The sequence below is a fragment of the Bos mutus genome, chromosome 3, assembly GCF_027580195.1.
Source record: "Bos mutus isolate GX-2022 chromosome 3, NWIPB_WYAK_1.1, whole genome shotgun sequence".
Lineage (NCBI taxonomy): Eukaryota > Metazoa > Chordata > Mammalia > Artiodactyla > Bovidae > Bos > Bos mutus.
The window spans coordinates 44,081,644-44,108,764 of NC_091619.1; the positions used below are offsets into that span (position 1 = coordinate 44,081,644).

The following is a 27,121-nucleotide window of genomic DNA, read 5'->3' on the forward strand; positions in this document are numbered from 1 at the left end:
GTCATCTTGCCAAGGTCCATAAATTCATTAGGTATTTATTATCTCACTTTAAATTTACCATAGGCCAAAGTATTACATTTATTGCTACAAAACACATCACCATTTTTTTTCCTAAGCATCCATGATAATTTCAGCACTTTTTCAATTTTTAGTAATAATTCTCTTTGCGTTTTTCTATCGTTTGTAAGAACTTACAGCCTCTGACTACCGCCTCATTGTAGATTGAGTACCATATATTTTAGGTTTCTGTTATAATGATTAGTACTGAACTTCTAGGTACAGTTTTCCTATCAATTAGCTATTGTCACATAAAAAGCCACCCCCAGCTCATTGGTTTAGAATAATGTGCATATGTTATCACTTACTAGACTATGGGTTGGGTGGAGGGTCCTGTAGATTTGTAGTAGGTTTGATTGATTTGCCATCTTTTTCACCAGTTGTTACTATCTCCTTAAGAGTAAGGCTACCAGCTACTCCCCTGTTTGTGTTCTAATCCTGTCTGAGATGTGTGAGCTGTTGACTGGAGATGGAACTTGGAAATTCTTGAGTGGATGTGTGGTATTACCTGCCACAGGTGCTTGTCTTCCACAGCTGATTCTGTGTCCTCTGAGCTTGCACCTGAATTTCTCAGATGTCCTTCCTAATCGTGTAATGACTGTGAGTATAGTGATCTTGAGATGGTCTAATAGCCTATCTGTATCCATAGCCCATAAAATGCATTAAACAAAAAATTCTGCAGACATTTTGCTGACACATGTTAAATATTCAATTTGAAACATAAACTGCAAAACATTTCCTTCCCTCAAAGTCTATAAAGATCTCCCTCATAAAGTTTATGATAGTGTCACATACTTGAAACAAAAAGCTAAGAATCTCATGAGAGTGAAAGTTAACATTTAAATCTATCATTGAATGACAGAAAGCTCAAGGCATTTAAACTTTTAAGCCTCAGAAAGGATGCGATTTTTTAATGTTTTGAGGCAGGAGAATATCATCATGAAATAAATATTTAAAGAAGATTAAGGAATTCCCTGATGGTCCAGTGGTTAGGACTCCATGCTTCCATTGCAGGGGCCACAGGTTTGATTGCTGGTCAGGGAAATAATATCCTGCATGCTGCATGGCATAAAAAAAATCAATAATATTAAAAAATAAAAAAAGGTTAGCTTGGTATAATAGGCAGTTTAGATAGCATATTGAAAAGCAGAGACATTACTTTGCCAACAAAGGTCTGTCTAGTCAAGGATATGGTTTTTCCTGTGGTCATGTATGGATGTGAGAGTTGAACTGTGAAGAAAGCTGAGTGCCAAAGAATTGATGCTTTTGAACTGTGGTGTTGGAGAAGACTCTTGAGAGTCCCTTGGACTGCAAGGAGATGCAACCAGTCCATTCTGAAGGAGATCAGCCCTGGGATTTCTTTGGAAGGAATGATACTAAAGCTGAAACTCTAGTACTTTGGCCACCTCATGTGAAGAGTTGACTCATTGGAAAAGACTCTGATTCTGGGAGGGATTGGGGGCAGGAGGAAGAGGGGATGAAAGAGGATGAGATGGCTGGATGGCATTACCGACTCAATGGACGTGAGTTTGAGTGAACTCCGGGAGTTGGTGATGGACAGGGAGGCCTGGCGTGCTGCAATTTATGGGGTTGCAAAGAGTCGGACATGACTGAGAGACTGAACTGAGTACTGAGAATGAAGGAAGCGGATAGATATATTGTGTCAAACATGAAAAGATTAGTTCACACAGGAATTAAAGTAAACCTAAGCCATAACATTTCATTGGTATATTAATTAATTAAGTCAACAAAAACTTGTTGAATGTATATAAATTGTTGGGCATTGTGCAAAGCATGAGAGCTGCAACATGAATTAGAATTAATATCATTTTCAAGAAGGAGAGAATTATAAAATAAATCTTATACACAAAATATGGGAAGCTATTCAGAAGGCAGCATTGTAGGTGACAATAAAGTACTATAAATATTTATTCTTAGGGAAACCAGTCTTATTCCTAGAGTTTTATAATTATTATAAAGTGTAGGTTAATTATGAATAGAAACTGGTTTATTTCTTTTAGCCTAATATGTGAAAATACAAACTGATAAATAATTTTGTGTAAAGACATAAAACTAAGCTTATTATTTGGCTTGAAGCTACATGACAAGTGGTGGAAAGTATGCACTGTTATTAATGTGAATATGTAATGTATATGTAATGTCACCTTTATGCTAAATCAAAACAGATGACTGTGATCTAAATCCAGATCTCATATTTAAGTGTTTTGGAATTGCACAACAGTTTCTGGGCTTGAAATGTGCTAAATGGTTAAAAGACATTTTGAGACAGCTGAGTCATTTTATCTTATACTATAGTCTAATTTCATAATGCTAGAATTTTATACATATGGATAGAATAAATATCATATGCATCTAAGAATTTTTCCCTTTCTATGCTCTTTGTTCTGTTTTCTTGTTTTTCACGTTTTCATTTCTGTACTCCTCCTCCTCATTTCATTGTTACCTTTTTCACCCTCATCAATTTTCCCCTTTTTATTCTGTCCTTTTTCCCCTTTTTTCTCAATACTTTCACCTCTTTCTTTCAGTTTCCTATTCTCCTTTTCTCCCTTCTTTCTCATGCTTTCCTTCTTACCTCAACAGATTGTCAGCAATGTTTTCTTAGTTTTTAAATATAATGATAGATTATGTCAATTCTAAATTAATAAAATATGTAGTAGCTATTAGTACAAGCAATTATGAACTGATTGGAAAAAAAATACTTGAGGATGTTTTCACACACAATAAGTGCATGATAATTAGGTTGTATGAAGCTTGACTTTCAGAGAGAAGATTCATAATAAATAATGAATATTGAGAATCTTAATATCCTATATGCATTTTAAAATCCTCATTTCAAGTTCTCGGGCATAAATCAAAATAATCAAGTTAATAAATCATAATAATTTAAAAAATTCATTATCTTTTTATGATGCATTCTACTGCTGGGAAATGGCTTCCTAGGTAAGCCATTTGTGGTAAAGAACATGCCCACCAATGCAGGAGACATAAGAGATGCAGGTTCGATTCCTTGGTTGGAAAGATCCCCTGGAGGAGGGCATGGCAACCCACTCCAGTATTCTTGCCTGGAGAATTCCATGGAGAGAGGAGCCTGGTGGTCTGCAGTCCATCGGGTTGCAAAGAGTTGGACATGATTGAAGCAACTTAGCATGGCAGGTCACTGCTGTGAAAAATACTCTTAATTCATTGGCAAGATTACTTAAGTCAGATTAACAAGTTTGAGCTCCTACCATGTGTGAGAAATAGTCTAGGGAACAGAATATGTTATTGGATATTATCTTTAAGAAGTTCATACTGTGAAGTTTTAAAAAGCATTGGTTGCATGTGAGTGCACATTGGGGCATGAGTGGGAGATAAATGAGATGGTAACTACAGTAATTTATTTATCTAACATTTAATATTAACCCTCTGCTACTTGCTGGACACTGTGCTAGGTATTATAGGGATGCAGAAAGACTGCAAGGAGATCCAACCAGTCCATTCTAAAGGAGATCAGCCTTGGGTGTTCTTTTGAAGGAATGATTCTAAAGCTGAAACTCCAGTACTTTGGCCACCTGATGCGAAGAGTTGACTCCTTGGAAAAGACTCTGATGCTGGGAGGGATTGGGGGCAGGAGGAGAAGGGGATGACACAGGATGAGATGGCTGGATGGCATCACCAACTCGATAGATGTGAGTCTGAGTGAACTCTGGGAGTTGGTGATGGACAGAAAGGCCTGGCATGCTGCGATTCTTGGGGTTGCAAAGAGTCGGACACGACTGAGCGACTGAACTGAACTGAGAGAGGAATAAAGGTGTGCACTAATCCGAAAGTTTTACAGACTCACAGGGGTAGACGGCTGTGTAAATAAGTTTAACCAAATAAAAAAAACAGAGAAAGATAGTCACCATAACAGCACTGATCTTTTCTTTATTGGTTAATAAAGAATGTTAGAGAATGCTGTTGTTGTTAAGTATTAAAGGAGATGGGGAAGTAACATTTATTAAGCAGTTACTACTTTACAAATACTTAGGCAGACTCTAGATATTTAATCTCTTCTGGTCCTCCTAATAACGTTATAAATCCACTTGTATAGATTCAGGAGGTGAGGTTCACAACAGTTCTGACTTGTCACATTAGTAAATGAGGAGGCAGGATTTGAACCCAGATCTTTTTGACTTTTAAGATAATATTATTTCTGTTATTGTTTTCAAGAGTCTGCACTTCATTTGACTCTTGTTGGAAAATAGTATGACTGAAATATAATAGTATGATTTGAGATATCCAGTCATATTGAAAATAAAATTATACTCTGGATAGTAAGTAATAGTAAGGTTCTATGCTGGGTGTTCGAAGGAAAGAATGAAGATAAGGATACTGGTAGAGAAGGGATCTAGACTCTAGAGGCAGAGAGATACAGGATGACAGAAATAAAAAATCTGACCTAAAGAGTAGTCAGTAGATCTTTGGAGTTCTAGGGCCTTAGGAAAGTTAGTGAAATATTTCTGAATACTAACTTAGCAAAATGTGAATATCTGTACGATTCGGTAATTCTGGCTTATAGCTTGGGTAGCAACAAACAAAATACAAGCCAAAAGACTTAATTCCCAAGAGACACATACCAGGTACAGAGGTGTTGGGGTGAGTAGGAACACCAACAAGCAGAATGTGTAAGTGAATGTATAAGTTTGTTTTGAATATATATTTGGGCTTCAGCTCTTCATAGACATTATTCAATTCTCATGATTCTAAGGTAAATATTACCTCATTTTCTGGATGAAGAAGGTAGACATAGACGGATTAGGTGGATTACCCAAACCCACAGCCTTCAAGTAACAGTGACAGGATATAGGCCATATTTTCTGGCCCCTGTTTTATTCCAGTACACTTTCAAAAAGGAGTTTGCTGTTTTCTGTGCAGGAGGCTAAAATGACATGATAAAGATAGAACTAAATGGGAATTTCTGGCTGAGGTGTAGGTAGAGGAGGTCAGTTTGTAACATTTAAAATTGGAGTTAAATAACTTTCTTAATGACTTTTTAGTTCAAAATTAAGTCAGATTGCCAAGAAATACAGCGTGAAGGAATTGGAAACATTCTATATCCTCATCACTTAGTGTAGCTGGACATCCTGGACCAGATGAAGGTTGTCAAATATTTTACCATTTTTATGACTGTGAGTTGGATTTCTTTCAAGTTCTTCACATTAAAATAAGGGTTTCCATGTTACTAATGAAATTTTAGGAGAGGTCTCACTATTGGGTTCAGACTCTGTTTAATTTATTGAAAGATGCACTTTTCTCATTAAAAAAAAATCTTTATAGTTTAAAATTTTGGTGATTCTTTATCAACTCCTTAAACTGAATGTGGTATTTATAATTTTTCTTAAGAATTTTCCTTTGATAATCTCATAATATTTAAGAAACATGTGAGGAGGACACTGGACCATGGCCCTTTTATGGTAGAAAGCACTTTAGAGACCACTTGATCATATAACCTTGCCTTTAACATAAGAAAACAGAGACCTAATCCAGTTAAATGATGGGATCAGGATTATGTAATTTGTTCCTAACATGATAGGAACTGGAAAGGCCTCTTTGTCCAGTGCTCTTGCAGTGCAAAGGAACATTGAAATTCCTTCTTGATTCTTGAATTTGTCTTCCCTGAGAGTTTATTTTTAGGTGTCTTTGCCTCATGACTGAATCATTTTGTGATGAGAAATGTCTATAATGATTTCATCAATCAGGGGGAAGTGTTCCTTTTTCTTGGGCAGTATATATTATGGGAATCCAGTAGTGCCGACAAAAGAAATGGTTAGTGCCAAGCTGTCTTTTGGGGCATTCATTTGGTAAGGCTATGTGGAAAATGAGGATCATTTTTCTCCTAAGGAGACTGTACAATTTACATCTTCTTGGAATCCACAGAGAAACTTGGTAAATATTATAAATATTTCCTCTGGAAGCAGATGTACATTAAGATGTGTGTTTTTCAAGTTAGCTGCATCATAAATACTTTATATACTGTATTTAAATCTGAATTATAATTCTCTAAATTACTTTTAAATATATGAAAAGGGGAAGGTCTTAACAAGGCAAAAATATTCCTGTTTATAGTAATGTGAAGTAAATTACCCTGTAAAATGTTTAATTTTCCCAAGATACAAATAACATAAACCCTCAAAAACCAAGCAAGTACATAGTCTTTATTATTATTATTCATTTATTTATTCAGCAAACATTTTTGAGCACCTGGTATGGCTAGCTGCTGGAAGTCCCAGGCTAAATCTGTAGTCTCTCAGCCCTTGTCAGCCACCCTCCCCATCAGTTCCTGCTCCAGGCACCAGCGCCCTTCAAAGCCTTCAACCTCTGAGCCTCCTGCCATCTCCTAGCATCTGTACATCTGTTTCCTTTGCCTCCTCCCTTCGTCTCCTTGCTTGGGGGTAACTCCTACTCATCCCTGTGATGGCAGGAAGAATTCCCTGATCTCCCGATCCCATTGCTCTATGCTATTATAATTCATCTTCATCTTTAGAGTGAAATGTTTGCTTAACCCTAATATGCAGGTATCTATGTTTAACCCTAAGGAAGTATCTATGTCTGTTTTTCTAGCCATCAGTTTCTCATGACTTACAGATGCTCAGTGTTTTTTGAATGAATAAAATTTATCTTCTGAGACTTATCAGCTATTTGGGGATACAGTTTAAAAAATCTGGTAAAAGATGAAAATGTGGGTATATGAAGTAAATGAATTACCTTTAAGAGGAGAAAATGAGGTAGTTGAGGGAGGCTTCTCAAGAGGAGAAATACCTAAGCTCCATTCTGAAGAATTTCCAAGAATTTGCCAGAAGAGGAACATGAGTGAGGAGTCCTGCATTTTATATTGAAGGAAACATAACAGCAAAGGCAGAAAATTAGGAAGAATATGACATGTTTACCTAAAGATACTGCTTTTGTATCAGTGTTACCAAAATCAATACTGTACTGTCGTCTTACATATAGAACTTTAACAACACTTCTTCAATAAAAAGGATTTATACACGCACTATTCTGAAAGAACAGATTCATATCTTCGTAGCTTGTGAAGCAATTTCCTCTTCATGAAATTGTTCTGAAAAATTCACCTTAAAAAATATGAAGAAAGGAGCAGTTGGGACATTTCACAGCTTGAGTAAAAAGGTAGTACATAAGAAAAATTATTCTCTAAAAATATTTAAAAATGAGTTTTTCTGTTTACTTAAAGTAGAAAATTTAGATATCCCATCATATGAAATGCATTCATGTGTTGAAAAAGTATCCATTTTAGATGTAGGAAATAATAGAAGCAAAAAGTTATACCTCTATCAGAGGTGCTTCCTTTGACAAAGCAAGATTCATTTGCCTTCCTTCCCACTCTCACCACCCTAGGTTCCAAAGCCTTTTTTCTTTGTAGACGTATAAATTTGTCTACACTAACTACACAAATAGAGAATTGGTTACTGTCTCACTTAAGCTATTTATAATGAACTAAAGAAGAGATCATTTGGACACATGAGGTACAGACGCCAAATCATGGCTGAGTTTGTCCCATCATGCTAATAGCATATCTGTAGAGATCAGTTTATGTTTGGCTTTATTATGTGACTGCTGTTTTCATGATCAAACTTGTGGATACACATAATAATTACATCTTACGTATTTGACTTCATATAATCTTATGGTTACACATTCTGTTTCTATTCAGAGTGATATCAGTTCACTTCTGTATTCCACAGACTCTTCTTGAATTGGTTTGGAAGATATTCATACTTTTAAAAATGTTCTCAAATTATCATTTATAAGGCAACTTTTATGAACATGACATTGTTGCTGGTCCTCTTCTTAATTGTCTTATTTTGTTTTCGCAGTAACCTGTGTAGTAGATATTATTTTACAGTTATATCTTACAGTTACATCATAACATTGTGCTTTTCAGTAGCTGTGGAAAAGAAGTACTCATTTATTCCATTGCATTCTCTATTGTTCCTAGACAATAATGATTTACAACAGTGATTTGTATCATTGAGCCTTTATTATGTGGCAGGCCCTCAATGTTTTACATATATTAATTTAAGCAATCCTCCCTATAATGGTATAGTGTCTAGCCTATAATTAGCAAGTTAGATGAGGAAGCTGAGGGCACAGACTATTTAAATAATTATTCTAAGATCACAAAGCTAGTGAGTGATAGAGTCCAGATTTAAGTCTAGAATCCATCAAAGTATATTGTCTTTTATAGTATTGTATTGTCTTGTGATGACTACCTACTGGCTGGTGTGTGGTTAAAGGAAGAGATATCAGATGAAAGAGATGATCTGTTTGTGATTGAGATGAACCTAAAAGTAATTGGGCAGAGGGCTCAATGCTACTTTCATTTGTTGTTTCTATTTAGTTGCCCAGTTGTGTCTGACTCTTGTTACCACAGGGATTTGAGATCTTCCAGGCAAGAATACTGGAGTGGGTTGCCATTTCGTTTCTCCAGGGGATCTTCCTGACACAGGGATCAAATACTCATTCAGTTCAGTTCAGTTCAGTCGCTCAGTCGTGTCTGACTCTTTGCAACCCCATGAATCACAGCACGCCAGGCCTCCCTGTCCATCACCAACTCCTGGAGTTCACTCACCTCACATCCATCGAGTCAGTGATGCCATCCAATCATCTCATCCTCTGTCATCCCCTTCTGCTCCTGTCCCCAATCCCTCCCAGCATCAGAGTCTTTTCCAATGAGTTAACTCTTTGCATGAGGTGGCCAAAGTATTGGAGTTTCAGCTTTAGCATCCTTCCTTCCAAAGAACGCCCGGGGCTGATCTCCTTTAGAATGGACTGGTTGGATCTCTTTGCCATCACCTGCCCCCATCTCCTGCACTGCAGACAGGTTCTTTACTGGTAAGCACTGGGGAAGCCCATATCAGTTCAGTTCAGTTGCTCAGTAGTGTCCAACTCTTTGCGACCCCATGAACCGCAGCCCGCCAGGCCTCCCTGTCCATTGCCAACTGCTGGAGTTTACCCAACCCACGTCCACTGAGTCAATGATGCCATCCAACCATCTCATCCTCTGTCACCCCCTTCTCCTCCTGCCCTCAATATTTCCCAGCCTCAGGGTCTTTTCCAATGAGTCAGCTCTTTGCATCAGGTGGCCAAAGTATTGGAGTTTCAGCTTCAACATCAGTCCTTCCAATGAACACCCAGGACTGATCTCCTTTAGGATGGACTGGTTGGATTTCCTTGCAGTCCAAGGGACTATAAAGAATCTTCTCCAACAGTTCAAAAGCATCAATTCTTTGGTGATGGTGTGAAGAAAGCGATTCGTCAGCTTTCTTTATAGTCCAACTCTCACATCCATACATGACCACAGGAAAAACTATAGCCTTGACTAGACGGACCTTTGTTGGCAAGATAATGTCTCTGCTTTTTAAAATATACTGTCTAGGTTGGTCATAACTTTCCTTCCAAGGAGTAAGTGTCTTTTAATTTCATTGCTGCAGTGGCCATCTGCAGTGATTTTGGGGCCCAGAAAAATGAAGTCAGCCACTGTTTCCACTGTTTCCCCATGTATTTGCCATGAAGTTATGGGACCGGATGCCATGATTTTAGTTTTCTGAGTGTTGAGCTTTAAGCCAACATTTTCACTCCCCTATTTCACTTTCATCAAGAGGTTCTTTAGTTCTTCTTCATTTTCTGCCATAAAGGCGATGTTATCTGCATATCTGAGGTTACTGATATTTCTCCTGGCAATCTTGATTCCAGCTTATGCTTCCTCCAGCCCAGCGTTTCTTTTGATGTATGTTGCATATAAGTTAAATAAGCAGGGTGACAATATACAGCCTAGATGTACTCTTTTCCTATTTGGAACCAGTCTGTTGTTCCATGTCCAGTTCTAACTGTTGCTTCCTGACCTGCATACAGGTTTCTCAAGAGGCAGGTCAGATGCTCTGGTATTTCCATCTCTTTCAGACTTTTCCACAGTTTATTGGAAAGTCAAAGGCTTTGGCATGGTCAATAAAGCAGAAATAGATGTTTTTCTGGAACTCTCTTGCTTTTTCTATGATCCAGCAGATGTTGGCAATTTGATCTCTGGTTCCTCTGCGTTTTCTAAAACCAACTTGAACATCTGGAATTTCAAGGTTCATGTATTGCTGAAGCCTGGCTTGGAGAATTTTGAGCATTACTTTACTAGCATGTGAGATGAGTACAATTGTGCGGTAGTTTGAGCATTCTTTGTCATTGCCTTTTTTGGGGATTGGAATGAAAACTGACCTTTTCCAGTCCTGTGGCCACTGCTGAGTTTTCCATATTTGCTGGCATCTTGAGTTCAGCACTTTCACAGTGTCATCTTTCAGGATTTGAAATAGCTCAACTGGAATTCCATCACCTCCACTATCTTTGTTCGTAGTGATGCTTCCTAAGGCTCACTTGACTTCACATTCCAGGATGTCTGGCTCTAGGTGAGTGATCATACCATCGTGATTATCTGGGTCATGAAGATCTTTTTTGTACAGTTCTTCTGTGTATTCTTACCACCTCTTCTTAATATCTTCTGCTTCTTGTAGGTCCCTACAATTTCTGTCCTTTATTGAGCCCATCTTTGCATGAAATATTCCCTTGGTATCTGTAATTTCTTGAAGAGATCTCTGGTCTTTCCCATTCTGTTGTTTTCCTCTATGTCTTTGCACTGATCGCTGAGGAAGGCTTTCTTAACTCTCCTTGCTATTCTTTGGAACTCTGCATTCAGATGCTTATATCTTTCCTTTTCTCATTTGCTTTTCACTTCTTTTCTTTTCACAGCACTTTGCCAGGCCTCCTCAGACAGCCATTTTGCTTTTTTGCATTTCTTTTTCTTGGGGGTGGTCTTGATTTCTGTCTCCTGTACAATGTCACGCACCTCCATCCATGGTTCATCAGGCACTCTGTCCATCAGATCTATTCCCTTAAATCTATTTCTACTTCCACTGTATAGTCATAAGGGATTTGATTTAGGTCATACCTGAATGGTCTAGTAGTTTTCCTTACTTTTTTCAATTTAAATCTGAATTTGGCAATAAGGATTTCATGATCCAAGCTGCAGACATCTCCTGGTCTTGTTTTTGCTGACTGTGTAGAGCTTCTCCATGTTTGGCTGCAAAAATATACTAAATCTGATTTCGATGTCGACCATCTGGTGATGTCCATGTGTCTTTTCTTGTGTTGTTGGAAGAGGGTGTTTGCTATGACCAGTGCATTCTCTTGGCATAACTCTATTAGCCTTTGCCTGCTTCATTCTCTACTCCAAGGCCATATTTGCCTGTTATTCCAGTTGTTTCTTGACTTCCTACTTTTGCATTCCAGTCCCCTATAATAAAAAGGACATCTTTTTTGGGTGTTAGTTCTAGAAGGTCTTGTAGGTCTTCATAGAACCCTTCAACTTCAGTTTCTTCGGTGTTACTGGTCGAGGCATAGACTTGAATTACTGTGATATTGAATGGTTTGCCTTGGAAACGAACAGAGATCATTCTGTGGTTTTTGATATTGCATCCAAGTACTACATTTCAGACTCTTGTTGACTATGATGGCTACTCCATTTATTCTAAGGGATTCCTGCCCACAGTATTAGATATAATGGTCATCTGAGTTAAGTTCACCCATTCCAGTCCATCTTAGTTCACTGATTCCTAGAATGTTGATGCTCACTCTTGTCATCTTCCTGGGGAAGCCCAGATACTAAGTAGCAAATACTTTCCATTCCTTTATTTTATGTAAGCCCTGTATTACTTGGCATATTTGTTATTTAGTTGCTAAGTTGTGTCCAACTATTTGTGACGCCATGGACCACAGCACACCAGGCTTTCCTGTCCTTCACTTTCTCCTGGGGTTTGCTCAAACTCATGTCCATTGAGTTGACGATGCCATCCAACCATCTCATTGCCTGTCACCCCCTTCTCCTCCTGCCATCAATATTTCCGAGCACTAGGGTCTTTTCCAATGCTCTTCTCATTAGGTGGCCAACGTATAGGAGTTTCAGCTTCAGCATTAGTCCTTCAAATGAATATTCATGGTTGATTTCCTTTAGGATTGACTGATTTGTTTTCCTTGCTGTCCAAGGGACTCTCAAGAGTCTTCTCCAGCACCACAGTTTGACAGCATCAATTCTTCTGCACTCAGCCTTCTCTATGGTTCAACTTGCCCATCCATACATGACCACTGGAAAAATCATAGCTTTGACTATTCAGTACACACACACACACACACACACACACACACACACACACATATTGTAGAGAAACAAATCTGTTCATTGTGTCCTTAGCAGTCTACTGGGAACTGAAGCTAGAGGAGTGAACAGTGAGGCAACTATATACATCCCTCACCTCTCCATTATCACACCTTCTCCTCATCTGAGAATGTCTGCTCATTTGCCTCAAGTCTCCACTGTGACCTTTTTGAGGGCAGAACCCAAGTCTTACTCATCATGCTTACTCCCGAACAGCAAATTGCAAATCCTCAACAAATAACAAGTGCTCTATAGATATTTATTGACTGAAAAAAAAGGGAAGGAAGGAAATGAATGAAAAAACAAGGAAAATAATGTGTTACGATTCCATAGACCACAAACATTAAGTTCTATTAATTTCATTCAAATTCTTTATTTAAATTTCTTAAATTTAATGGTGCTTGTGACAAAGTATGACAGCATTGGCAGTGTTATAACAGTCTTCATTAGAATTGTTAGCTCAGTCACTCAGTCATTTCTGACTGTTTGTAACCCCATGGACTGCAGCAAACTAGGCCTCCCTGTCCATCACCAACTCACAAAACTTGCTCAAACTCATGTCCATCGAGTGGGTGATGCCATCCAACCATCTCATCCTCTGTCCTCCCCTTCTCCTCCTGCCTTCAGTCTTTCCCAGAATCAGGGTCTTTTCCAATGAGTCGGTTCTTCACATCAGATGGCCAAAGTATTGGAGTTTCAGCTTCAGCATCAGTCCTTCAATGAATATTCAGGACTGATTTCTTTTAGGATGGACTGGTTGGATCTCCTTGCAGTCCAAATGACTCTCAAGAGTCTTCTCCAAAACCATACTTCAAAAACATCAATTCTTTGGTGCTCAGCTTTCTTTATGGTCCAACTCTCACATCCATACATGACTAGCCAGACTTTGTTGGCAAAGTAATGTCTCTGCTTTTTAATATGCTGTCTAGATTTGTCACAGCTTTTCTTCCAAGAAACAAGCGTCTTTTAATTTCATGGCTGCAGTCACCATCTTCAGTGATTTTGGAGCCGAAGAAAATAAAGTCTCTCCCTGTTTCCATTTTTTCCCCTTCTATTTGCCATGAAGTGATGGCAGTATTGCCGTGGTTTAGTTTTTGAATGCTGAGGTGTTTTTTTTTAATTAATTAATTTATTTTAATTGGAGGCTAATTACTTAACAATATTGTAGTGGTTTGTGCTATACATTGATATGAATCAGCCATAGGTGTACATGTGTCCCCCATCCCTAAGCCCCCTCCCTCCTCCCTCCCCTTCTCATCCCTCAGCATCATCCCAGTGCACCAGCCCTGAGCACCCTGTCTCATGCATCAAACCTGACTGGAGATCTATTTCACATATGTTAATATACATGTGTCAATGCTATTCTCTCAAATCATCCCACCTTGCCTTCTCCCACAGAGTCCAAAAGTCTGTTCTTTATATCTGTGTCTCTTTTGCTGTTCATTGTTACCATCTTTCTAAATTCCATATATATGTGTTAATATACTGTATTGGTGTTTTTCTTTCTGACTTACTTCATTCTGTATAATAGGCTCCAGTTCTGTCCACCTCATTAGAACTGATTCAAGGGCATTCTTTTTAATAGCTGAGTAATATTCCATTGTGTATATGTACAACAGCTTTCTTATCCATTCATCTGCCGATGGATATCTAGGTTTCTTCCATGTCCTAGCTATTGTAAACAGTGTTGCGATGAATATTGGGGTATGCGTGTCTCTTTCAATTCTGGTTTCCTTGGTGTGTATTCCCAGCAGTGGGATTGGTGGGTCATATGGCAGTTCTATTTCCAGATTTTAAAGGAATCGCCACACTATTCTCCATAATGGCTGTACTAGTTTGCATTCCCACTCTCCCAGGGTAAGAGTTCCCTTTTCTCCACACCCTGTCCAGCATTTATTGCTTGTAGATTTTTGGATAGCAGCCATTCTGACCAGCATGAGATGGTACCTCATTGTGGTTTTGATTTCCATTTCTCTGATAATGAGTGATGTTGAGCATCTTTTCATGTGTTTGTTAGCCATCTGTATGTCTTCTTTGGAGAACTGTCTGTTTAGTTCTTTGGTCCATTTTTTGATTGGGTCATTTATTTTTCTGGAATTGAACTGCATGTGCTGCTTGTATATTTTTGAGATTAATTCTTTGTCAGTTGCTTTGTTTGCTCTTATTTTCTCCCATTCTGAAGGCTGTCTTTTGTCCTTGCTTATAGTTTCCTTCATTATGCAAAAGCTTTTAAGTTTAATTAGGTCTCATTTGTTTATTTCTGCTTTTTTTCCATTACTGTGGGAGGTGATAGAGGATCCTGCTGTGATTTATGTCAGAGAGTGTTTTGCCTATGTTTTCCTCTAGGAGTTTTATAGTTTCTGGTCTTACATTTAGATTTTTATTCTATTTTAAGTTTAATTTTGTGTATCGTGTTAGAAAGTGTTCTAGTTTCATTCTTTTACAAGCGGTTGACCAGTTTTCCCAGCACCACTTGTTAAAGAGATTGCCTTTTCTCCATTGTATATTCTTGCCTCCTTTGTCAAAGATAAGATGTCCAAAAAATATGGAACGCTTCATGAATTTGCATGTCATCCTTGTTCGGGGGCCATGCTAATCTTCTCTGTATTGTTCCAATTTTAGTGTATGTGCTGCCAAAGTGAGCACTGAATGCTGAGTTTTAAACCAGCTTTTTGACTGTCCTCTTTCAGTTTCATCAAGGGACTCTTCAGTTCCTTTTCGCTTTCTTCCATATGGTGGTGTCATCTGCATATCTGAGGTTATTGATATTTCTCCTGGTAAACTTGATTCCAGCTTGTGCTTCATCCATCCTGGCATTTCTCATGATGTACTTTGCATGGAAGTTAAATAAGCAGGGTGACAATATACAGCCTTGATGTACTCCTTTCCTAATTTGGAACCAGTCTGTTGTTCCATGTCTGGTTCTAACTGTTGCTTCTTGACCTGCATGCAGATTTCTCAGGAGGCAGTTCAAGTGGTCTGGTATTCCCATCTCGTTCAGAATTTTCCACAGTTTATTGTGATCTACACAGTCAAAGGGTTTGGCATAGTCAATAAAGCAGAAATTGATGTTTTTCTGGAACTGTCTTCCTTTTTTGATGCTCCAGCGGATGTTGGCGATTTGATCTCTGGTTCCTCTGCATTTTCTAAATCTAGCTTGAGCATCTGGAAGTTCTTGGTTCACGCATTGCTGAAGCCTGGCTTGGAGAATTTTGAGCATTACTTTGCTAGCATGTGAGATGACTGCAATTGTGTGGTAGTTTGAACATTATTTGGCATTGCCTTTCTTTGGGATTGGAATGAAAACTGACCTTTTCTGGTCTTGTGGCCATTGCTGAGTTTTCCAAATTTTCTGGCATATTGGGTGTAGCACCTTAACAGTATCATGTTTTAGGATTTGAAATAGCTCCACTGGAATTCCATCACCTCCACTAGCTTTGTTCATAGGGATGCTTCCTAAGACCCACTTGACTTTAGACTCCAGGATGTCTGGTTCTAGGTGAGTGCTCACACCACCATGGTTATCTGGGTCATGAAGATTATGTGTGTGTGTGTGTGTGTGTGTGTAGTTCTTCTGTGTAATTTTGCCACCTCTTCATAATATCTTCTGCTTCTGTTAGGTCCATACCATTTCTGTCCTTTATTGTGCCCATGTTTGCATGAAATGCTCCCTTGGTATCTCTGATTTTCTTGAGGAGATCTCTAGTCTTTCCCATTCTATTGTTTTCCGCTATTTCTTTGCACTGATCACTTAGGAAGGCTTCCTTATCTCTCTTTGCTAGTATTTGGACTCTGAATTCAGATGGGTATATCTTTCCTTTTCTCCTTTGCCTTTAACGTCTCTTCTTTTCTCATCTATTTGTCCTCTTCAGACAACCATTTTGACTTTTTGCATTTCTTTTTCTTGGGGATGGTCTTGATCACTGCCTCCTGTACAATGTCACAAATCTCTGTCCATAGTTTTTCACGCAGTCTGTCTATCAGAGCTAATCCCTTGAATCTATTTGTCACCTTCACTATATAATCATAAGGAATTTGATTAGAAGTGTAGTCAATGGAATTTTCTGTGTTTACAAAATTATATATGATTTATCTTTAGTTTTTTTATTTTCCTGCTTTTAGAGTTTAAATAATATGCTGTAGGCAGCTAATTTTCATGACTGTGTTCAAGGTATTATATCTGAACATTGTATCCTTTGGCTTCTAAGCCAGTTTTTTTCAAAATATTCTAATAATGATCAGACTATCATCACATTAGTTCATTTCCAGGCAGTGCTATTGTCTGAAACCCTGGTCTACCTTAAGATATGAATTAAATTAAGAAGATTAAACATTTATATTCTTATCTGTTTTTCTCTCATATTCATTAATTTCCTGAAAATCTCCGTATTCTTCATGTGAGATGTCATCATTGACTCTTAGACATTAAACTCCCAAGGACTGAAATAGTGTATAAGTCACTCCATTCTAAACCTTGTGGGAAGTAATAGTAGACTGGACAACATCTTTAATGGAGCAATTTTGGTCTTACCTGGAGTCTCTTTGTCTAATATATAATGTTGCAAATGCTATATAGTGACAGAATTATTTTAGACTGGTAATGACTATAGATGCTGAATACATTTTATCTATTTTTGACTCATGTTTGTGATATCTTTAGGTTGTTTCTAATTGTTTTCCTTTGTTTATCTGGTATTTTTATTGAGAAGATTAATCTTAGTGATCTCTGTAGGTAATTTAGTATAAAAAATGCTTTGTAAAGGATTACATGATCTGTAAGTATTATTGCTGGGTATGCTGTGAAGCAGATAAGGAGTTTTGTTAGATTGCATTTGAAACCAGCCATGTGTGGCATATATTGTATAAGAAGGTCTACAACATATATTGTTCTTTATATTATATCAGAAATTTTCTCAAATTCTCACTGTGACTATCACTATGGAAACTACTGCAGAAATGAAATTATGATACCCACAGTCTTGACTTTGGAGAACATCAGACCTGGATGGATAAGAGTCCTCAATCTGGCTTTCCATTCCACAACCGGGAGGCAAGCCCTGACTTCACCAGACACTATTATGATTTTAGAAGAGAAAACTGGGAATCACAGGCATTTGAGAAATGTCTGTTAACTTTGTTTAAAATTGGGGTATAGTTTCCTTACAATATTGTACAGTTTCTGTTGTACAATGAAGTGAATCAGCTGTATGTATACATATATCCTCTCTCTCAGACCTCTCTTTCTCCCATTTCACCCTTCTAGGTCACCCCAAAGCACAGAGCTGAGCTCCCTGTGCTGTATAGCAGGTTCCCACTAGCTGTCTGTCTTACACATTGGTAGGGTATATATGTCAATCCCAATCTCCCAATTCATCACAGTTCCCCTTCCCCACCCTGTGTCCATATGTCCATTCTCTAAGTCTGTGTGTCTATTCCTGCCCTGCAAATAGGTTCCTCTGTACCATTTTTCTAGATTCCATATGTGTGTATGAATATATGATATTTGTTTTTCTGTATGATTTACTTCACTCTGTATAGAGACTCTTGGTCCATCCACATCTCTACAAATGACCCAGTTTCATTCCTTTTATGTCTGTTAGCTTAATGATCACCAGGATCACAGAAATAGACAATAAAATATTTTACACTTAAATCAGAGAAGAAAATTTTGTGTCTTATTATCTTAAAATGAGAATAAAAAGTTTCTACCACATCAGATTATCATAAAGCTATAGTGAATTAATATTTATGTCTTCCTCACTGAGTGGTTATGAAAATTAAGTGGGTTAGTATTTATAAAACACATAGAACATAACTGGCATATAGCAACTCATATACTAAATAAATTAAAACAAATATAAATATCTTTTACTGTAAGCATATATTATTTACATAAGTTCGAAAGGAAGTTATTAAAATTGTTTTCTGAAACATTAAAAGAAGTGACTGGTACATTTCCAAAATTCTGGTTGGCTTTTTCAGCCAATTTAAAATTAATTTATTTCCAAGCAGACCTACCACAAAGACAAGGAACCCAAACATTTTCTCAGTGGAGAAGGATTCAGAGAACAGAAAATCAACTGTTAGTGTCCAGTGTGATCATTACTTTCATAAAAGAATCCACAGGGTGCTCTGGAAGATGAAAATGGTAAGAACCAGGGGGCTCCATGAGAGACATTGGAGATGAATTCTGTAGCTCTTCAGGCAAGGGAAGATCATGTTGGAATACACAGAGGTTGAAAAATGATGACCTGGTTACAAAACTACAGAGTTCCAGAGTCGGTCAGTTGTTGCAGCTGGAGCTGGAGGAATGCAGTAGGCAGGGGCCAAGTTCAAAGGCCATTGTACTGTATGCCAGTTCTCCTTTTAAGCAAGAGAATGTCATAATCAGTTATGGGTTTTAAAAAGATCAGCTGGATTGTGTATAATACTTAAAATTTTTTTGTGCTGAATGCAGTTTTCTTTTACTTAAATTTTTTTTTGTGCTGAATGCAGTTTTCTTTTACTTAGGGTAATCAACATAGATTTAACTATGTAAAAGGAATGAATATTTAAAGTATGCTTTAAGGCTTTTACTTTTAAATAAGGAGGAGTGACATTATTTTTATAAAGTGAAGCTTTTAGACAAATTTTTATGGGCTCCACACATGAAACTGAACACTAGTACCAATAGTTGGAAAATTCAAGGATGGTCATTGCTCTCCATATTTGTTCTTTTATCACCTCAAGTATTGCAATAACTGTTGCACTTACAAAGACAAAAATACTGGACAGAATTCTCTTTTACATGAAGTAAGTCTGGTATATTTTTAAATCAATATCTTCCATACATTTTTACACAAATGTTCTTTTTTCATGATCAATATATCCCACATATCTAGGAATTGTATTTTATTTGTAGATTATACTGTTTGACTTTGTTTCTCTTTTACATGTTTATTAGAAATCAGATAAAAATCTGCCAACATTACTATTATTCTTATATTTTTTCTGGAATTACCTGCAAATTCATAAATTATAAAGCTTTTTCAGTTTTGAAATTTGCTGAAAATTTTGCTTTAAAAACATCTATGACTAATATAAATTACTTTTTTTGGTTGGCCTTCCTAAGGGAGCATCATTGACATTAAGGTAAACATATAACAGGTGTTTCAAAGTTTGAAAATATAATTTGCACATCATATGGATATGTTATGAGGAAGAATGTCTTCTTTCTAAGAAGCCTGGAAGGATTCTCAATATAAATCAAAGAGTTTATGACACTACTGGGGAAATAGTCCAGGTGAAATAAGATTATTGAGTAGTAGGAAAGCTGTAATAAAAACTGTCAGTACTGTCACCCAGTTCTCTCTAAGGTCTGTAAAGGATCAAAAGTGTATTGAGCATCATGTAACAGCTGTCTAGAATGTGAGGGGAACCACAATTGTGCTCAGCAACAATATGCTGGTTTGAAAAATAATTACATATGGCTTGTTGTAGTTAAATTAAAAATAGCAGGTTAGACTGTAGATGTATTGCAAATCTTGGATTTTTCAAAATGACTGCATGCTTAACTGAACATGTTGTTGTTGTTAGTTGCTCAGTCATGTTCGACTCTTTGCGACCTATGGACCTGTCAGACTCCTCCATCCATGGAATTTTCCAGGCAAGAATACTGGAGTGGGTTGCCTTTCCTTCTCCAGACTAAGCATGTGATTGATCTTTATTACAAGTGTATGTGATCGCATGTATATTCAATCAGTTCAGTTCAGTTTCAGTCGCTCAGTTGTGTCTGACTCTTAGTGACCCCATGGACTGCAGCACACCAGGCTTCCCTGTCAATCACCTTATTCAAATTTAAATGGTATATAAATCATAGATATTTTCTTAATTGTAAACAGTTATCTAAGGAAATATTTTATTTGTTCATAGATAGCATATTTTGTTAAGGCAAAGTGCTACTCTACCCTGGAGGGTAAGAAATACTCTGTCACCATCTCTTCAGGTGGTAGCAATGGAAAAGCGAAAGGGAGAAATATGCCTTACACAGGCATTGAAAATATAGGTAATATGTGGTTCAGCAAGAAAGGAAAGCCTCTTTTACAAGGATTCTCATATTTACTCATTTCTTTCATTACTTTCTCAAGTATACATTCATAACAAGATCAGTTACACCTTTAGTTAGGATATATCCATTTTTCAAAATCTCAAACCTCACAGTATATTGAATTGCCCAACCTATCATCTTTAATTTAACTTATTTTGGGGAGGAGAATATGTTTGCCTCATAGTATTAGCATAAGGAAACAACAAGAAGCCTCAAGAGGAAAGGATTCTGTATAAATAACACTGGATCACTGATGAGATTGACATGCATTTTAGCAGTTTGATCCCTGAAGAAATGCAATAACAGGAATTTTCCATAAGCATCTGTGAGCAACTGTACATGTGCCAGCTACAAGCATAGATATGGAGAACCAGTGTTGGGTCATTCTCTCTGCCCTGGTTGAACCCATAGTCTGTTTTTTTTTAAAGAATGATATTAGGCAGTAGATGTTCTTTTCCCCTCATTCCATCCCCTCATTCCTCTCGTTCATTCCTGCCATATTACCGGGCAGGTAAAATGCACATTGTATAGTAGCTGCTACTGAAATGATATGAAATATGGAGAACCACATATGCATCTGAAACTTGGTCTCAGTATTAAGCTCTGGTAGACTCCTTGGTCCATGGTAAAATCCTACTTATTCTGCAGTCTCCAGTATAAGTATCTGTTGAGAAGGCTCTCTGATTTTCCTGAAATGTAAATACTCTTTGTTTCTTCTGAAATCTCATAAAGAGAAAATGAAGATTTAAAGCATATGTTTATGTTGGTCAGAAATCCACTATGTTTAATATATTTAGATAACTATAAAACACTATAGTGTGATTCTTCACTGACCCCTTTCACATTAAAGGAGAGAAAGCAATACATAACTTTTCAGAGCAGTTTGAGAATTATAGAGAATGACTGTTAAATAACTAAAGGAGTACATACTATTTGGTGTAAGTGTGTAATATTTTAACATTCTCACAACAAACCCCTGAAGTACAAATTATTATCTCCATTTGCATATGAGAAAATGGATCCTCAGAGAGGTTAAGTCATTTGCCTAACATCTTAACACCAGTAAAGCTAAGTCAAGAATTAAATGTGGACATCAAATCCCAGAACTTGTTCTCTTAATCTTTATGCTGTGCTTTCTGGGTTAATATATTTAAAGGCTTTGTACAAACAAGCACATTTAATCACTTAGTAATTAATATTTGGGTACATGTAAGTCTAGGTGTGTGCACACACACTATGCATCACACATATATGCTTTGTATTATCTGACTTGTTCGTGCTGGCTATTTCCTATAAATAAAGTAACCCAGACCATCTGACCTGCCTCGAGAAACCTATATGCAGGTCAGGAAGCAACAGTTAGAACTGAACATGGAACAACAGACTGGTTCCAAATAGGAAAAGGAGTACGTCAAGGCTGTATATTGTCACCCTGCTTATTTAACTTCTATGCAGAGTACATCATGAGAAATGCTGGGCTGGATGAAGCACAAGCTGGAATCAAGATTGCTGGGCAAAATATCAATAACCTCGGATACGCATATGATACCACCCTTATGGCAGAAAGTGAAGAAGAACTAAAGAGCCTCTTGATGAAAGTGAAAGAGGAGAGCGAAAAAGTTGGCTTAAAGCTCAACATTCAGAAAACCAAGAGCATGGCATCCAGTCCCGTCACTTCATGGCAAATAAATGGGGAAACAGTGGAAATGGTGGCTGACTTTATTTTGGGGGACTCCAAAATCACTGCATATGGTGATTGCAGCCATGAAATTAAAAGACGCTTACTCCTTGGAAGGAAAGTTATGACCAACGTAGACAGCATATTGAAAAACAGAGATGTTATTTTGTCAACGAAGGTCTGTCTAGTCAAGTCTATAGTTTTTCCAGTAGTCATGAATGGATGTGAGAGTTGGACTGTAAAGAAAGCTGAGCGCCGAAGAATTGATGCTTTTGAACTGTGGTGTTGGAGAAGACTCTTGAGAGTCCCTTGGACTGCAAGGAGATCCAATCAGTCCATCCTAAAGGAAATCACTCCTGGGTGTTAATTGGAAGGACTGATGTTGAAGCTGAAACTCCAATACTTTGGCCACCTGATGTGAGGAGCTGACTCATTTGAAAATACCCTAATGCTGGGAAAGATTGAGGACAGGAGGAGAAGGGGACGACAGAGGATGAGATGGTTGGATGGCATCACCGACTCAATGGACATGAGTCTGGGTAAACTCTGGGTGTTGGTGATGGACAGGCAGGCCTGGTGTGCTGCAGTCCATGGGGTCACAAAGAGTCAGACACGGCTGAGTGACTGAACTGAACTGAACCCTATTCAGGTACATGACTTGCCATTATCTCATTACTGCAAGGTGGAGGAACTCTCTATCTTCTTGAATCTGGCCATCTTCTTCAATCACTTTGAATACTCTCAATCCCTACTGTCTTTAAGGTGAATAAAGAATGGTTTCCAAGAGGGTTTTGCCAAGGACACCATCCCTCCAGGACATAAAGAAGGACTTTTATCTATAGTATTCTCTGGTTTTTTGATCAAAGTATAACTCTATTATAGCTGCAAGTGACAAGGATCAAATTATATTGTAGATTTTAGGGCCTAGATATCTACTGGGCAGAGAAACATTTAATAAACACTCTGATTTGTTCTGTATTCATTGACTTAAGTGCTTTTGTGTTACTGACATATTTTTAAAAACTTGTAAATAAGTAATATTACTTCTAATAGTTGTCATATAATAGCATTCATTATTCCATTTCAACAATTCAGTTTGTAAGTAATGACCTTGTATTCTTTGAATAACTTTGTAGCAGAGGGAAATTAGAAAGGGGGTCATTGTCCCTTCACTTCTATAACCTGCATTTGGCAAATATACATATTTTCTTTAGATTTTCAGGTGTGTGTGCTAAGTCAGTTCAGTTGTGTTTGACTCTTTGTGAGCCTAGGGACTGTAGCCTTCCAGGCTCCTCTGTCCATGTGATTCTCCAGGTGAGAGTATTGGAGTGGGTTGCCATGCCCTCCTCCAGGGGATCTTCCCAATCCAGGGAGCAAACCTGCATCTCTTTTGCCTCCTGCATTGGCAGGCAGGTTCTTTACCATTCCTGCCACACCCTTAGATTTTGGTATTGGTATTTAAATCTTGACTTGTTATTTAATACTTCAATCTCTAGTATCTTTAAGCCCCAGTAGATTCTGAAAACTTTAAGGACTGACTCCACTTCCTTTAATCATGCTTAGTTCTCTTTTCATACCTAATTAGTGTTGTCTTATGTATATATTCATGATGTGTGTTTATTTTCTTACAGTGACTTTTCCTGCAGCTTATAACGTACATTGATTCCACCACATTCTTCTTATTCCACTTCTGTACAGCAAAAACAGAAACTTAAAGTCTGATTTGCTCTTGTAAGAAAGAGAAAAATCTAAGTTTAAGAACAATATTCTAAGATACTCATGATTATGATCTCTTTGTGTAGTAAAATACAACAATATATTTAAAGTTTTCAAGGTGGTACTGTGTACTAAGTTCTTACAGAAGTGTCTTATTTGCTTGCAGGATAAGATGTGTGCAAATTAATGGCTTCTTAGCTGTTGAGGTTTTTGTAGCATACAAAGATTTTTAGAAAACTATCTTTCCAGTAGATATGTCTGTATCAAAGCTGTTTAAAGTTGTAATAGAATTAGCCTTCAAAATTGTGTAATATCATAAAACTCTAATGTTTTCATCTTGACTTGAGAAGTCTCTTGAGGTTAAGACTACCTTCTGCTTTTTTCTTTTTTTTTCCTTAAACTAAAATTGGACTCCAGGAGAGAGGATACTATAGCTTTCTCTAGCTGAGACTTCTTAACTGCCTTTTTTCTCAGTCTTCAAATTACTGTGGCAAAGAGGCACTGATGATGCCAAGGTATAAGGTCAGTAAAACATCACCTTTTAAAATTTTAACCCGCCTTCATATATGAATGGACTAATCCTGAGTATAAGATGGTAAATATGTTCTAGTATTTCCTTCAAATGCCTTAGCCACCTGTATCATTATGCCTCTGGGAGATTTCTGGAACCTCAGTTTTTTCATCAATGAAGCAGAAATAAAAATAGTCTTATTAATATTTAAGAATCAGTTACATATGAAGAGTAAAAATTAATATTTTTTTTTACTTTAAGTTCCTTCATGTAATTCAAATTATGCATAAAATGTAAAATATACTGTTTTTAGCCATTGCTATTAGAAAACCAATAATTTTCTGTGTCAGACTATAGAAAGTTTATAGAAAAGTTTATATCTATATTATATTTCTATATTCATGATCATCCAACAAAATGTTTTGAGCATCAATTGTTTGAATTGTGTACTATTTAAATTTTGTTTCTTTTGAACTGTCTTGAAACACCAACGTGTGAATGGAAATTTCTAGTGGATAAATAGCTTTACTTAAAAATATTTTTGTTGTTAACCTACACAATCAAATATGTATTAAAAGCCTTAAATCATGAATATCATTGATGTGGTTAAAAATGCAGAATGGTGCACAGGATAAAAATTTCAGTTACTGTAAGTAATTTTGCCATAGCTTTCCACCCAGTGGAGTGTAGAAACTGGCCAAGATGCATATTACTATTGCTAATTGCTAAGTTGCTTCACTTTTGTCTAACTCTTTGAGACCCTGTGGACTGTAACCCACCAGCCTCCTCTGTCCATGGGATTTCCCAGGCAAGAATCCTGGAGTGGGTTGCCATATCCTCCTCCAGAGAATCTTCCTGACCCAGGAATTGAACCTGAGTCTCTTACATCTCCTGTATTGGCAGGTGGCTTCTTTACCACTAGTGCCACCTGGGAAGCATATTAGGGGTATTAAAAGTCAGTTTCAAGTATGCATGAGTTAATAAGAACTTGTGGTGTAATCAGAGAAACAAAGAAGTATAAGAATGGCTGTTAATGGAATATTGAGACAGCAGAAAAAATTATTTTGAGCTGAGAATGGCCCTTGAGTGTTTGATGTATCAGAACATTGGATTGATGTCATGTTTTAAAGATGCCAACCATCCTTTTTGGGATCCTTTTATTGTGACCATATCTGGGTTCCAGATATGTCACTGGGTACCAGTGATATAAGCTGTGAAACTCAGACATAGGTATGACAGTTTTAACCTTCATTTCTTGATTCACACTCCTTCCATTCAGTCTGATACTCAATTCTGCCTGGTTTCAGTAGAAATTATTGTGAAGCTGGGGACGGATATTAGACTATAGATTTGCCTACACTGGTATTACAGGGTAGAGAAGTTACATCGTATACCCATTGCTGCATTTGAATTAGTTAGACCTTTCAGATAAAGCTGCTGAACATCAAAGATCTGAGGAAAATCAACATCAATATCAAAATAATTTTTAATGTAAATGCTAACTTCCTTGTTAGATTATATATCAATTAATATAGATTATACATAATCTGATGAAACAATGCTGGCTTGATTGAACCGAAGTATAGCAAATAAAACCCAAACACTGTACAATGTGAGGTTTAAAGTCTTTCAAATATATTTGTGAGATTTTTTTTTTTACTGGCAAAGGAATTATTTAGACTCAGAGATTAGAAAATTCTTTAACAAGGCTAGGTTACTATTCCAACTGTTATGGATGCTTAACAATAAAAGAAGCAGGTGTCTGTTCTTAAATGTGTGAAGGATGAAATGCTGCTGCTTCTGTTAGTCACTATAATGTTTTTGGTATCATAATATAGAATAAAACTCTCCAGCCTCACTGATATTTGGGGAGAGGAATCATAGCTCTCTTTCCCTAGAGAAAGATACTGGATAAATATATCTTTAATAGTTTTTGTCCCTTAAATAGTGGTACTAAATTTTTCATACATTTTTTATGGTGATGTTGAATCATGAAGGATTAACATTATTAAAGATTCTATATTTTGTTTTTTAATGAAATCTATTGTCATGTTCTCTATTAAATATGAAAATGAAAGAAGTTCATCACTAGGAAAAAATCTAAGATGTTTTATTGCTTTAAAATAACTTAATATACTCCTTATAAATGTAATTATTTGGGGATTAAAAATATTACATGAATGTTTATCTGAATTAACTTTTGCCTCTTACAATGCATTTCAAAATAAACTGCACTATAAAAGGATAACTTTGAAACATAAAAGGGGAATTAAATGACTGAAGATAAAAACAAGCGTAATTTAAATGTTAACTTCTAACGAAAAATTTATGTAGAACTGTGGTTTACAATAATTGTTGACATATTCCCCTAAGTACTATGTCTGTGGTTTTTCATGGTATCAATCATTTAAAGCAATTTAGGTAATACCATTCTGACATGCATTTCTGCTATTTTATTTACACCATTTGCCTACATCAGTGCAATGCAGTACCTTTCTGATTTGGTACAGTAAATGCACTCTGTAATATCTATTATGGCTTGGTCAAAGGATAATTTATTGTCAAATAGAAAAATAGGTCAACACTAATGTCACTTGATGATCAACCCCCCCAAGTTTAATAAAACATCTCACCAGTATGCATTCCACTGCAGTGGTTGATATTTTATTAGGACTACCTGGCTATAGCAGTAGTGTAATTACTGAGCTGTCAGAGTGATAAGTGGGATTAATGGCAGCCTGATGCACTTTAGTCTGCAGAGCGCTTAGAGAATTGCAAGATGGTATTATTATCAGAGTCTGCCCATTCTGGCATATT

General features: G+C 37.0%; 1 protein-coding gene and 1 non-coding gene across 2 annotated transcripts in view; one reads left to right on the forward strand and one right to left on the reverse strand.

Annotated features, from left to right (window-relative positions):
• Nucleotides 1-27,121, forward strand: part of DPYD (dihydropyrimidine dehydrogenase) — a 930,468-nt gene that overhangs the window by 176,839 nt on the left and 726,508 nt on the right. The gene's annotated exons all lie outside the window — the stretch shown is intronic.
• On the reverse strand, nucleotides 14,853-14,959 carry LOC138987383 (U6 spliceosomal RNA). The gene has a single exon (XR_011463858.1). It is a non-coding gene; the product is annotated as a U6 spliceosomal RNA (small nuclear RNA).